A 13,087-nucleotide genomic window follows, 5' to 3' on the forward strand; every position below is an offset into this window, starting at 1 on the left:
TTTGCATAGGTACAGTAGGGCTCTTTGGTCGAAAGGCCTTATATACCAGAGTGTCCATTCCATCAGGAAAGTATGGTCTTTTAAAAAATAATTGATCGTGATCTGGTCACTTTTCAATCATCATGACTTTTTGCTGGAGTGAGATTTAGAAATGGCTTCTATTGCACATGCGTGTGTTACAAGACTATGAAATTGGAGGCTATTAGTATGTTGTGTGAAGCTTGAAATGGTTTTCCCCAGTCTGAATTAAAGCTGCTATAGTGAGATAACTTACTAGCATCCACTTCAGTTACCACGATTGGTTTGGAGAATTGAATTCGGAATCCCCAGGGATAATTGCCAGTTCCTTTGACTAGCTTCACGGTTCGCTCACGAACTAAAGAGGAAGCAAAAGGGGCATTCTTTTGAGTTAATCTTTACATACTGCAAATATGATTACAAATGTAGCTAGTATTTATTGCTTGTTTATTACATGCTAGGCCTAATAAAAACATTCTAAATACTTTGCAAGTACTATCTAATTTAATCTTTACATCTGCTTATGATTATTTTTGGAGAGGAGGAAACTGAGGCACAAAGAGGTTAAACAACTCACCTGAGTCACGTGGTGAGTAGGGGGCAGTGCTTACCCCTCTGAGGCAGCACAAAGGGCAGTGCTCCCAAAGGGCAAGTCTGAGGCACTCAGATCCATAACCAATGGAACATCTATTACAAGGTTATAACATACACGGAAAAAAGAAAACAGAATCCTCAGCCTTTAGGTCTTCTAGGAGTCCAGGAAAGCCTGAACAACTGAGCTTCTCAGAAAAAAAAACAGAAATAGCTGGACCTTGCAGAAATTATAACTGTAAGGTTATGGTGTATTGAAAGTGGAGAGTTCTAGAGACTTTGCAGTAAAAGTTCATGAATTTTTACATTAGTCTAATAATCTTTAATTAATGTGGTCCAGCTATTTCTGAGTCTGCTTTTCCATGTGTCTTTTCCCTTTTCTTCCTGCTGTCTTTCTCTTCTGTGTGTTGGGGTGTGTGTGTGTATTTCTTCCTCATAGCTTCTGACTGCTAACAAGTTAATAACTTTATCTCACTCTTGGGCCCTCCTGGCTTTTCTGTACCTCAGGACATTTAAACTTCTATCTTAGACTTTCTAAAGGCATTTTCCCAGGCTGAATTCCCAAAAAAGAGAATCTCACAGGATGAAACACTTAACTCTTTGATCAGTTAATCTTCAAAAATGAGGACAAAGCAGAATTTCAAGGCGGCAAACATGGCTCTGCAAGACTGTTCCATAAAGGTAGATGTGGCCGTGGTAGGCATTTTGTCTTCTACAAAATTTTGCATCTTGTTTTGTATTTAGAAAAAAATACATACCTGAATCACCCTAGAGTACAAAACTGAAATAAAACATCTCAAGGTCTTGAGTGATCTCAGAAGAGTCCCTTTCTAAATGCTGAAAATGTAGTTCAGTGAAGAATTACAACAAAAGTCTTCAAAATATTAAATATTTGGTTGTGTTTAAGGGTAAGTTCATCAGAGAGAAGTATTAATGCAATGCTGGGAGAATTATGATCTGTCCCCAACAATTGTATTGGCATATTTCATTGGTTGAGTTTTTTCTTTTATATGTTAATTAATATCTTAAAATGATAAAGAATAAATCATAATAAAATATAATGATAAACTTCCTAAGCTCCAGAAGAGAATTATTAATAATAGGCCTATTATTAGGTTTTGGGGAAAAGGTAATTAATTATAAAATAAGAATACTCATGTATTAATAAGGGCAGGGCAAATTAATACCTTAAAATTATAGTATAATAGAATCCCCTTTCATGAAAAAATAGTAATACATTAAAATTTATGGGTAATATATTTTGTGGCTTCTTTTCAACCCTTCTTTTGTATTTTTGTATTTCACTTCTCATTTCTCAGAAATAATTTAGATCTTCCTCTAGGTTGGGGATCAAGGACATTTCTTCTTTAGAGGGTTATATCCTCTAGCTTCATATTTTTTAAAAACTGTCTATTGTAGGCAAAATATGGATAAAATTAGAAGCAATCAAAAGAACTATTAACAGTTGTATTTTGAATGGGAAAGGACCCTAGTCCAGCTTCCCCCTTGAGGAGCAATCTCTTTCTTTGCCATCACTGACAGATGGTCTGGGTAGGTGAGTCCCAGATATTTGGAGAGATATTTTTATAAATTAACTTTATATTTTGCAGAATTTGTAAAAAGATTTGTCATTACTTTGTTAAATTTTCTTCCAGATCTTCTGAGGTGAATCTTTTTTAACATTAAATTTCTTTTTTTAAAATTTTTTTTATTTTTTTATTTTTTTGTCTTTTTGCTATTTCTTTGGGCTGCTCCCGTGGCATATGGAGGTTCCCAGGCTAGGGGTGGAATCGGAGCTGTAGCCACCGGCCTACGCCAGAGCCACAGCAACGCAGGATCCGAGCCGCGTCTTCAACCTACACCACAGCTCACGGCAACGCCGGATCGTTAACCCACTGAGCAAGGCCAGGGACCGAACCCGCAACCTCATGGTTCCTAGTCGGATTCGCTAACCACTGCGTCACGACGGGAACTCCTAAAATTAAATTTCTTTCTTTCTTTCTTTCTTTTTTTTGTCTTTTTGTCTTTTCTAGGGATGCACCCATGGCATATAGAGGCTCCCAAGCTAGGGGTCTAATCAGAGCTGTAGTTGCCGGCCTACAGCAGAGCTACAGCAACGCAGGATCCGAGCCAAGTCTGTAACCTACACCACAGCTCATGGCAATGCCATATCCTTAACCCACTGAGCGAGGCCAGGGATCGAACCCACAACCTCATGGTCCCTAGTCAGATTCGATAACCACTGAGCCATGATTGGAACTCCAAATTTCTTATAAGAAGTAAAAAGTTAGACAGTCTCTCTCAGTGTTCTTGGATGTGACCATCTCCTTGGCCAACTAGAGCAAAAATATCTGCTAAAAACCAGGAGACTCTCTGGTTATTTGATTATTAAGAATCTCTGTCCTTAATAATCCAGTATACCCTAATATCAGAAGTTATTCATTCACAAACCTTTACTGAGTATCTACTGTATGCCCAGGTGTTTTCCTATGGTATTAGCACTAGTGGTGAAGACAAACAAAAGATTTTTTTCTCATGGAGGTTACATCCTAGACACTGGCTACCAAGTTTGCCAACATCCAAAGAGAGAAAGCATAAAGTCTCTTTATATGAATTCCTGAAGAAATAAATATTTGTCATCCCAAAATGTCTGAAGAAAATGGTTTTTTCTGGTTAAGACATAATTAGGAAAAGCATGTCGAAGTTGCTGTGTAGGTATTAGTGTATTCCAGCCCTAAAATTCTGTGCTCTGCTCTATGCTCCTGGGAAGATCTGTCATTTCTTAATACGATTCCCATTTGGTAGTCATTTTGCATGAATGTTTGGACTGCCACTTACTGGGTCTCAGTATAATTTAAGGGACAGAACTGGGAAATTCAAGGACACAGAAATGAATATTTTAGCAGTCTGCAACAGGCTGGTAGCTAATCAGGGTAGAAAGAAAATCAGAAATCGTGTTTGTGACCTCTATAGAAAGCATTTCTAACAACCCTGCTTGTTAAAACTTCTTGCTCCCTGTAGGTTACACTCTTGATACTAGCTTCTGCTTTTGACAGATTGATTACCCAACAGATATTTGTTGAATGGAGTATTTTTACTGGGTTCATTCAAATCAAATCATGTTTGTTGTTTTGTTTTTATATTACATGAGAGTGTTAAGATAGCTATTGCTTTCAAGGCTATAGTGCTGGTGTTTTTGTTTTTTTTTTTGTTTGTTTTTTGTTTTTGTTTTTTCTCAATCAGGCAAATTGAATTGCATCAATGTATGTGAAAGTATAAACAATTCAATAAAGTCTTTAAATGGTAAGCTCAACTGTAGTGCTCTCCTGTGGGAGAAGAGACAATCAAAATGTTTTGCAACATGTTCCCCTCCCATTCTGAAGACAATTTTCTCATATTTTAAGATTTATAGTCTTCGGTTCCCTTGCTGCTGTCTGGTGGATAATCTATGAGTGCCACACAGCTGCTGTGAAAAGCCACAAATGAATGTCATTGTCTTTTCAGGGACTGTGTGGGCACATTTTCAATTATTTTATCCCTCCAGATAACACTTCCTTGGAATCATCATGTTAGATGTAAAATTTCAAATGAAGGGTACATATTTCCATAAATACAACATTACTCATTTATGGAAAAGACCCTAAAATTTTCTTGTAGTTCCAGCAATACACTTTTGTAGTGATGAAAATCTTCGTTTATCTATTTCTCCAATTTATAAAAGAGCACTTTCTAGGTGATTAAGGACCAAACTTTTTTTTATAATTTTTTTTATTTTCCCACTGTACAGCAAGGGGGTCAGGTTATCCTTACATGTATACATTACAATTACATTTTTTCCCCCCAGCCTTTCTTCTGTTGCAACATGAGTATCTAGACAAAGTTCTCAATGCTATTCAGCAGGATCTCCTTGTAAATCTATTCTAAGTTGTGTCTGATAAGCCCAAGCTCCCGATCCCTCCCACTCCCTCCCCCTCCCATCAGGCAGCCACAAGTCTCTTCTCCAAGTCCATGATTTTCTTTTCTAAAGAGATGTTCATTAGTGCTGGATATTAGATTCCAGTTATAAGTGATATCATATGGTATTTGTCTTTGTCTTTCTGGCTCATTTCACTCAGTATGAGATTCTCTAGTTCCATCCATGTTGCTGCAAATGGCATTATGTCATTCTTTTTTATGGCTGAGTAGTATTCCATTGTGTATATAGACCACATCTTCCGAATCCAATCATCTGTCGATGGACATTTGGGTTGTTTCCTGTCCTGGCTATTGTGAAGAGTGCTGCAATGAACATGCGGGTGCACGTGTCTCTTTTAAGTAGAGTTTTTTCCGGATATATGCCCAAGAGTGGGATTGCGGGGTCATATGGAAGTTCTACGTATAGGTTTCTAAGGTATCTCCAAACTGTTCTCCATAGTGGCTGTACCAGTTTACATTCCCACCAACAGTGCAGGAGGGTTCCCTTTTCTCCACAGCCCCTCCAGCACTTGTTCTTTGTGGATTTATGAATGATGGCCATTCTGACTGGTGTGAGGTGATATCTCATGGTAGTTTGGATTTGCATTTCTCTTATAACCAGCGATGTTGAGCATTTTTTCATGTGTTTATTGGCCATCTGTATATCTGCTTTGGAGAAATGTCTCTTCAGGTCTTTTGCCCATTTTTCCATTGATTGATTGGCTTTTTTGCTGCTGGGTTGTATAAGTTGTTTATATATTCTAGAGATGAAGCCCTTGTCGGTTGCATAATTTGAAACTATTTTCTCCCATTCTGAAAGTTGTCTTTTTGTTTTCTTTTGGGTTTCCTTTGCTGTGCAAAAGCTTTTCAGTTTGATGAGGTCCCATGGGTTTATTTTTGCTCTAATTTCTATTGCTTTGGGAGACTGACCTGAGAAAATATTCATGATGTTGATGTCAGAGAGTGTTTTGCCTATGTTTTCTTCTAGGAGTTTGATGGTGTCCTGTCGTATATTTAAGTCTTTCAGCCATTTGGAGTTTATTTTTGTGCATGGTGTGAGGGTGTGTTCTCGTTTCATTGCTTGGCATGCAGCTGTCCAGGTTTCCCAGCAATGCTTGCTGAATAGACTTTCTTTTTCCCATTTGATGTTCTTGCCTCCCTTGTCAAAGATTAATTGACCATAGGTGTCAGGGTTTATATCCGGGTTCTCTCTTCTGTTCCATTGGTCTGTCTGTCTGTTTTGATACCAGTACCATGCTGTTTTGATGACTGTGGTTTTGTAGTATTTCTTGAAGTCTGAGAGAGTTCTGCCTCCTGCTTGGTTTTTGTTTCTCAGGATTGCTTTGGTGATTCTCGGTCTTTTGTGGTTCCATATAAATGTTTGGATTGTTTGTTCTAGTTCTGTGGAAAATGTCCTGGGTAATTTGATAGGGATTGCATTGAATCTGTAGATTGCTTTGGGTAGTATGGCATTTTTACAATATTGATTTTCCCAATCCAGGAACATGGAATATCTTTCCATTTCTTTCCATCTTCTTTGATTTCTTTGATGAAAGTTTTATAGTTCTCGGCATATAGGTCCTTTACCTCCTTGGTCAGGTGTATTCCGAGGTATTTGATTTTGTGAGGTGCAATTTTAAAAGGTATTATATCTTTGTATTCCTTTTCTAATATTTCATTGCTGGTATACAGAAATGCAACGGACTTCTGAATGTTCATCTTATATCCTGCTACTTTGCTGAATTTATGAATCAGTTCAAGGAGTTTTGGGGTTGAGTCCTTAGGGTTTTCTATGTATAGTATCATGTCGTCTGCATACAGTGACAGTTTGATCTCTTCTCTTCCTACATGGATGCCTTTTATTTCTTTGGTTTGTCTAATTGCTGTGGCTAGGACTTCCAAAACGATGTTGAAGAGCAGTGGTGAGAGTGGGCATCCCTGTCTTGTTCCAGATTGGAGTGAGAAGGCTTTCAGTTTTTCCCCATTGAGTATTATATTTGCTGTGGGTTTCTCATAAATGGCTTTGATTCTATTCAGGAATGTTCCCTCTATACCCACTTTGTCGAGGGTCTTGATCATGAATGGATGTTGGACTTTGTCCAATGCTTTTTCTGCATCTATTGAGATGATCATATGATTTTTGACTTTTTTTTTGTTAATGTGGTGTATGATGCTGATTGATTTGCGTATGTTGAACCATCCTTGTGAACCTGGGATGAACCCAACCTAGGACCAAACTTTTTTTAAGTGTAAAACTTGTTCTCACAAAATACATGCTGGTAAATATAAATTGGTACTGCAATATCTTTAACATGCCATTAGGTTAATAAAGATATCTTTCAGTTTTAAAATTATTCATTTGCCTCCAACTCACATTTCTTCCCAATCTCCACCTTCTGTTGAGTACTCAAAATCATGTAGTTAAAAATGTGTATCTGATATATGGAACATTTCAGGTCTTAGTAAGAAAAAAACTAGCACACTCTTGAAGTGAGGTTCAGTCCAATAAATAGTTTTATGAAACTCACTTCCCACATTTAAACACATTTTCTTTTTTTGTGTGTGTGTGTATGTGTGCATATATGTATATGTAAACACACACAAATTTTTTTTTGGCAAAATTAAGCAAATTCCCTCTCTCTCTCATTTTTATTTTTATTTATTTTTATTTTTTGCTTTTTAGGGCCGCACTTGTGGTATATGGAGGTTCCCAGGCTATGGGTTAAATCTGAGCTACAGCTGCTGGCCTACACCACGGCCACAGCAATGCAGGATCTAAGCCACATCTGCAGCCTACACCACACCTCATGGCAACACCAGATCCTTAACCCATTGAGTGAGGCTAGGGATTGAGCCCTCATCCTCATGGATAATAGTTGGATTCGTTTGCTCTGCACCACAACAACTCTGCAAATTCTTTTTTTTAAACTAGATCAAATGATAGTCAATAAACAGTTGTAGAAATGGTAATAATTGTACTTTCTTACATCAGGTGCTAGCCAAGATACTGTGAGGTACAAATTGTATTTACTCATCTTCTGCAGCTGCCTGTCACAGTCAGTAAATATTGGTCAATTTAGTATGTATAATGTGGAATGGCAATTGTGTATAATTTATATAAAAATATATAAATATACAGACATATGTGAATGTATATTTAATATTTAGTTAAAATTCTCATAAAAAATAAGAAAAGTAAGGGTAGGAGACAGAAATAGTCAAGATGAATGGAAATAACCCATTATAATTTTTCACATATGTGGTCTTATTTCATTTGTTAATAACATATGAGCAAAGAGATAATAACAGTAAATGAATGGCTTTTCTAAGGTCACATAGCTGATAAATTACTGAGCAGTACTGAGTTCCATGCCTTTTTAATGCATTCATTCAAAAAATATGTATTGGCTTCCTAAAATGAAGCAGTCTGCTTCATTTTATTTATTATAAGCACCAAGCACTCTCCTTGGTGCTTACAATAAATATATAAGTGAACAAATAGATATCTTAACTCTGAATACCTTATTTTCAGCCTGATGTCTTTTTCATATGTCATCCTAGTACTCAAATAAAAGTCAACTATAGAAAACTTTGTTTCTTTTATTAAAAAAGTTTATTCCTAACTCCTCAACATCTATTTCTTCATAGTTGATTTATGATATTGTGTTAGTTTCTGGTATACACAAAAGTGATTCAGATATATATGAATATATATGAATTCATAGTATGTGTGAATATATATTATTTTCCAGATTTTTTCCACTATAATTATTGAATATAGTTCCCAGTGCTATACAGGAGGACCTTGCTGTTTATCTATTTTATATATAGTTGTTTTTATCTGCTAATCCTAACTCCTAAATTATTCTTTCCCCTTTGGAAACTGTAACATGTAAGTGATACCATTTGTCTTTGTCTGACTTACTTCACTCAGTATGATAATCTCTAGGTCCATCCATGTTGCTGCAAATGGTATTACTTCATTCTTTTTTATGACTGAGTAATATTTCATTGCATATGTTTATCTCTTCTTTTTTATCCCTTTCTCTATCCATGGACATTTAGTTTGTTTCCATGTGTTAGCTATTGTAAATAGTGCTACAGTGAACATTGGGGTAATATGTCTCTTTAAACTATGGTTTTCTCTGGGTATATGGCCAGGCTTGGGATTGCTGGATCATATGGTAATTCTATTTTTAGTTTTTTAAGGAACTTTCTTACTCTTTTCCATAGTGGCTGCACAAATTTAGTGTAGGAGGGTTCCCTTTTCTTCATACCCTTTCCAGCATTTATTATTTGTAGACTTTTTGATGAAAGCCATTCTGACTGATATGATGTAATATCTCATTGTAATTTCAATTTGCATTTCTTTAATAATTAGTGGTATTGAGCATTTTTTCATGTGCCTTTTGGCTGTCTATTTGTCTTCTTTGGAGAAATGTCTCTTTAGGTTTTCTGCCCATTTTTTGATTGCATTGGTTTTTTGATATTTAGTTGTATGATTTGTTTGTATATTTTGGAAATTAAGCACTTGTTGATTGCATCATTTGCAAATCTTTTCTCCCATCCTATATTGTCTTTTTGTTTTACGGCTTCCTTTGCTGTCAAAAGTTTATACGTTTGACTAGGTTCCATTTTTTATTTATTATTATTATTTATATATATATTTTGTCTTTTTGCCTTTTCTTTTGCCTTCTCAGGATCTATTTTAATTTTCAAAAATTCCACTCTGAATTCCTTATGTTTTAGACTTAGAGTCTCATGCTTTCTCCTCAGTAAATTATTAACCTCAATTAATTCATATTATGAAATGAGTATAGATATTCTAAATATGCAACATACAAGCATTTTATTGTCTTATGCGTGTGCATAGGAACTCATTTTGATTTACAGCTTTTCATCATTAAAATCCTCCAATGCTGAATTTCATGTTTATAAGAAAAAATTAAGGAAAGCTCTGTTTTACTTTACAGATAAAACAAATGATGAGCTTATATAACAACGATTAATGTTGTCTGCATAAATGCGATTAAGAAAAGACTAAGCACATTTTGATTTCTGTACTGAAAATGTTAAGTACCTTTTTGTAGAATCTATCATACTTATACCTGTCACTTCTCCCTGTATATCTTTAGCAACTTCCTCCAATGCCTGGCCCACAGTAGACATGGTGTTTGTTGAGTGCATGATTGTATGATTAATTTAAAACATCACTTTTAACCTGAATCTTTGCTTGCTTAAGTTAAATTTTTTACTCTTAATCAAAGTTATTTATTTATAATCAACCAAATTTATAAAACCTCTACACCTTAAATTTTTCAGCAAAGGTTGGACTGCAGTCATAATTTTACATGGTGAAAGTTGTAATTCAAGTATAAATTAAAAAAAAATTATTATGCAGTTATTGCATTAGGGAACTATATATGGTTTTAGTAAACCAAATTTTAATCTCTTAAAAAATCACGAAACTATTAGAATACTAATTACATCTCTAAAAACACATGAAAATATTTGTTATTAAATGAGAGTATAATTATTAAGTAATTATATTACTAAATGTAAAGCAGACTATATAGTCTTATATATCAAATTATATACACAAATATATGAAAGGCATATTTCATATGCACATAAAAACAGGACTAGACCAATGTATAAAATAGACAATTCAGAAACAAAATTGATCATATTTCAGTATTGGAACAATAAATGATAATTTGTTACTTGTTTATACTCTCCAGTACATTTTTAGAAATAGTATTTTTTTTACTTGTAGAATGAAAAAGACTTGCTATATTAATCTTTACTCCAACTTTAGAATTAACTATGCTATTTTTTATTTATTTTTTAATTTTTTTGTCTTTCTGCCATTTCTTGGGCCACTCCCATGGCATATGGAGGTTCCCAGGCTAGGGGTCGAACTGGAGCTGTAGCTGCTGGCCTACACCAGAGCTACAGCAACTCGGGATCCAAGCCGCATCTGCGACCTACACCACAGCTCACGGCAACGCCAGATCCTTAACCCACTGAGCAAGGCCAGGGATCGAACCTTCAACCTCATGGTTCCTAGTCAGATTCGTTAACCACTGCGCCACGACAGGAACTCCCCTAACTATGCTATTTTTGAATGAGCAGTTAAGATAGTTTTTATTTAAATAGCTTCGGATTCTTTCAAATATTAAAAGTACTATATATAAATACACACTCACACACACACATACACACACACATACACATACACATACACATACACATACACATGCATACTTCTCTTCAAATGCTCCACCTACTGTACAAGTTTGCTGACCTCAGAGACTGGCCTTGTTACCAGTTCTCCAAGACACACTCATTTTACTGTAATTGTAGGATCCTTACCAGCTACTGGTCGGGGTTTTTTACTAAGACATCTTGGACTGTCCTCAGGATTCCCGTCGTCCCCTTGAAAAACCCATGCTGATGAATGGAAATTTTCTGTGTAGAATCCTTTTTCTTTAATACCAACACGAAAGCCGAGATCCACAGAACAGCCATCCTCTGAGGTGACTGAAGAGGAGAAAAGGTGATAACATGAATTATGGCCTGGGAAGAAATATGTACACATATCGATGGAGAAGGAACCTGGATGTGTGCAGGGGGCTAAGTCAATACTAAAGGCAGAATGTCATCTTTGAAAACAAATAGCTAAATTTGTTAGTTCTCTCAGGAAGAACTTACATAGTCCCAAAATAATCATAAATAAAATAGGTGTTGCTTGAGGGCCTAAGCTGTGGGAGTCAATAAACTAAAGATAGCACTATGAATCCTTCTTTGGAGGAGAAGTATAGAAAAAATAATTGAATTTGAGACTTATGTATTGGTATGTGGGGGTCATAAGACTGGGAAGTAGCTTTAGAATCCCGTTAAAAATTCCAAGCACAGGGGAGAAAGTCACTATTCTCTTTGTACTTCAAAGAAGGTACTGCAAAAACATACATTCCTGGAAAACTCTCTGTGCTCTTCCATGTAGAATAAAGCATATAGGGATCAAGTAAAGTTTCATTGGACAGTTTCATTCATAGCAGTTTATGAATGAAAAAGACTTGGGAGTCTCTTGAATGATATGGAAGGCTGTGCCAGTTAAGGAAATGAGAGAGTGCACTTATGTTTTAGTTTCTAAGTATGTCTTTGTGGCCCTGTTTAGGTAATTGAAACCCAAATAAAGTTGTGCTCCAAGTCTTTCAGTCTTTCAAGGGTACAGAATTAAGAAGCACCATTTCATGACCAAAATATACTTTCAGGAAAACCATAGGCCCTTTATTTGCATTTCTCAATTATCATAAAGAGGGTAGGGTTTGAAGACCACAGAATGATTCTTACACAACAACAAAAACAACAACACACCTCTCTTTTAATTTCTTTTCACAAACTATGGTTGTTCCCATGTGTTTCTCTTAAAAATTACACATAAAATCTTTTCCTTACTGTCCCCACCCCATGTTCAGCAGTAACCAGCTGGATTTCTGCTGAAAGTCAGTGATATAAATACCCTGGGGAGAAATGGTCTTTTTTTCTCACTGATTTTCACTGGAGATTGATTCCTAATGGTTTTTGCTCTTGACCCTACATTTCTACCTCTGTTCTCCTAGTACTGGACTGAAGAGTGTAAATGTTAGTTATCCTGATACACAGATAAAGGCAGCAGTAAGTATGTAGCTCAAATAGATAGAAAACTCGTGTAGAAATGGTCAGGGGAGGTATACTGACAAAGCATGCAATAGTAGTCTCTTGCTGACAGTCAAGAACAAACCTCAAATATCTTTAATGCTTATTCTTGTAGTTTTTATTTTATATACAAAATAAAATTTCATTAGTCACTTGATATTAATCTCCAATGGTTCAAATGGTTTTAGGTGCATTTATCCATTTATTACTCATTTATTGAGTTGAATTTATTTAAAATAATTTTTTCTCTCTTGTGAGCAAGGTACACTTTTAGGCATAATGGGGATAGAAAGATAAGTAAGATATGGGACTCATAATGAAAATAAGATTTCAGACTAAGGAGATTGTGGCTGTAGGGAATGGAAGGTTTAAGGAAGACCATCATTAGACTGTACCTTGAGGAGTGAGCAAAATTTCTACAGGATGATGGGATAATGGATAAATGTGATATGGACAAGTTCCTTGTCCTTACTTCCCTGCAGTAGAGAAGAGAATACTGAAAATATAGACTATGTTGCCTGAATAAATGCAATTTTGGTATATAAAAATAAAGGGGATGAATTTCTTTGCAGAACAGATACTGACTCACAGACTTTGAAAAACATATGGTTTCCAAATGAGACAGGTTGGGGGATGCACTGAGGGTTTGGGATGGAAATGCTGTAAAATTTGGTTGCGATGATTGTTGTACACCTATAAATGTAATAAAATTCATTAGGTAAGAATTTTAAAAAAAGGGGATGATATGGGGAATATTATGTAATGATGAAGTTGGAATGTAAATGTATGAGAATGTTATGGGACTTCTTGTTTATTGAACTAA

The sequence above is a fragment of the Phacochoerus africanus genome, chromosome 4 (genome assembly GCF_016906955.1).
Source record: "Phacochoerus africanus isolate WHEZ1 chromosome 4, ROS_Pafr_v1, whole genome shotgun sequence".
NCBI lineage: Eukaryota > Metazoa > Chordata > Mammalia > Artiodactyla > Suidae > Phacochoerus > Phacochoerus africanus.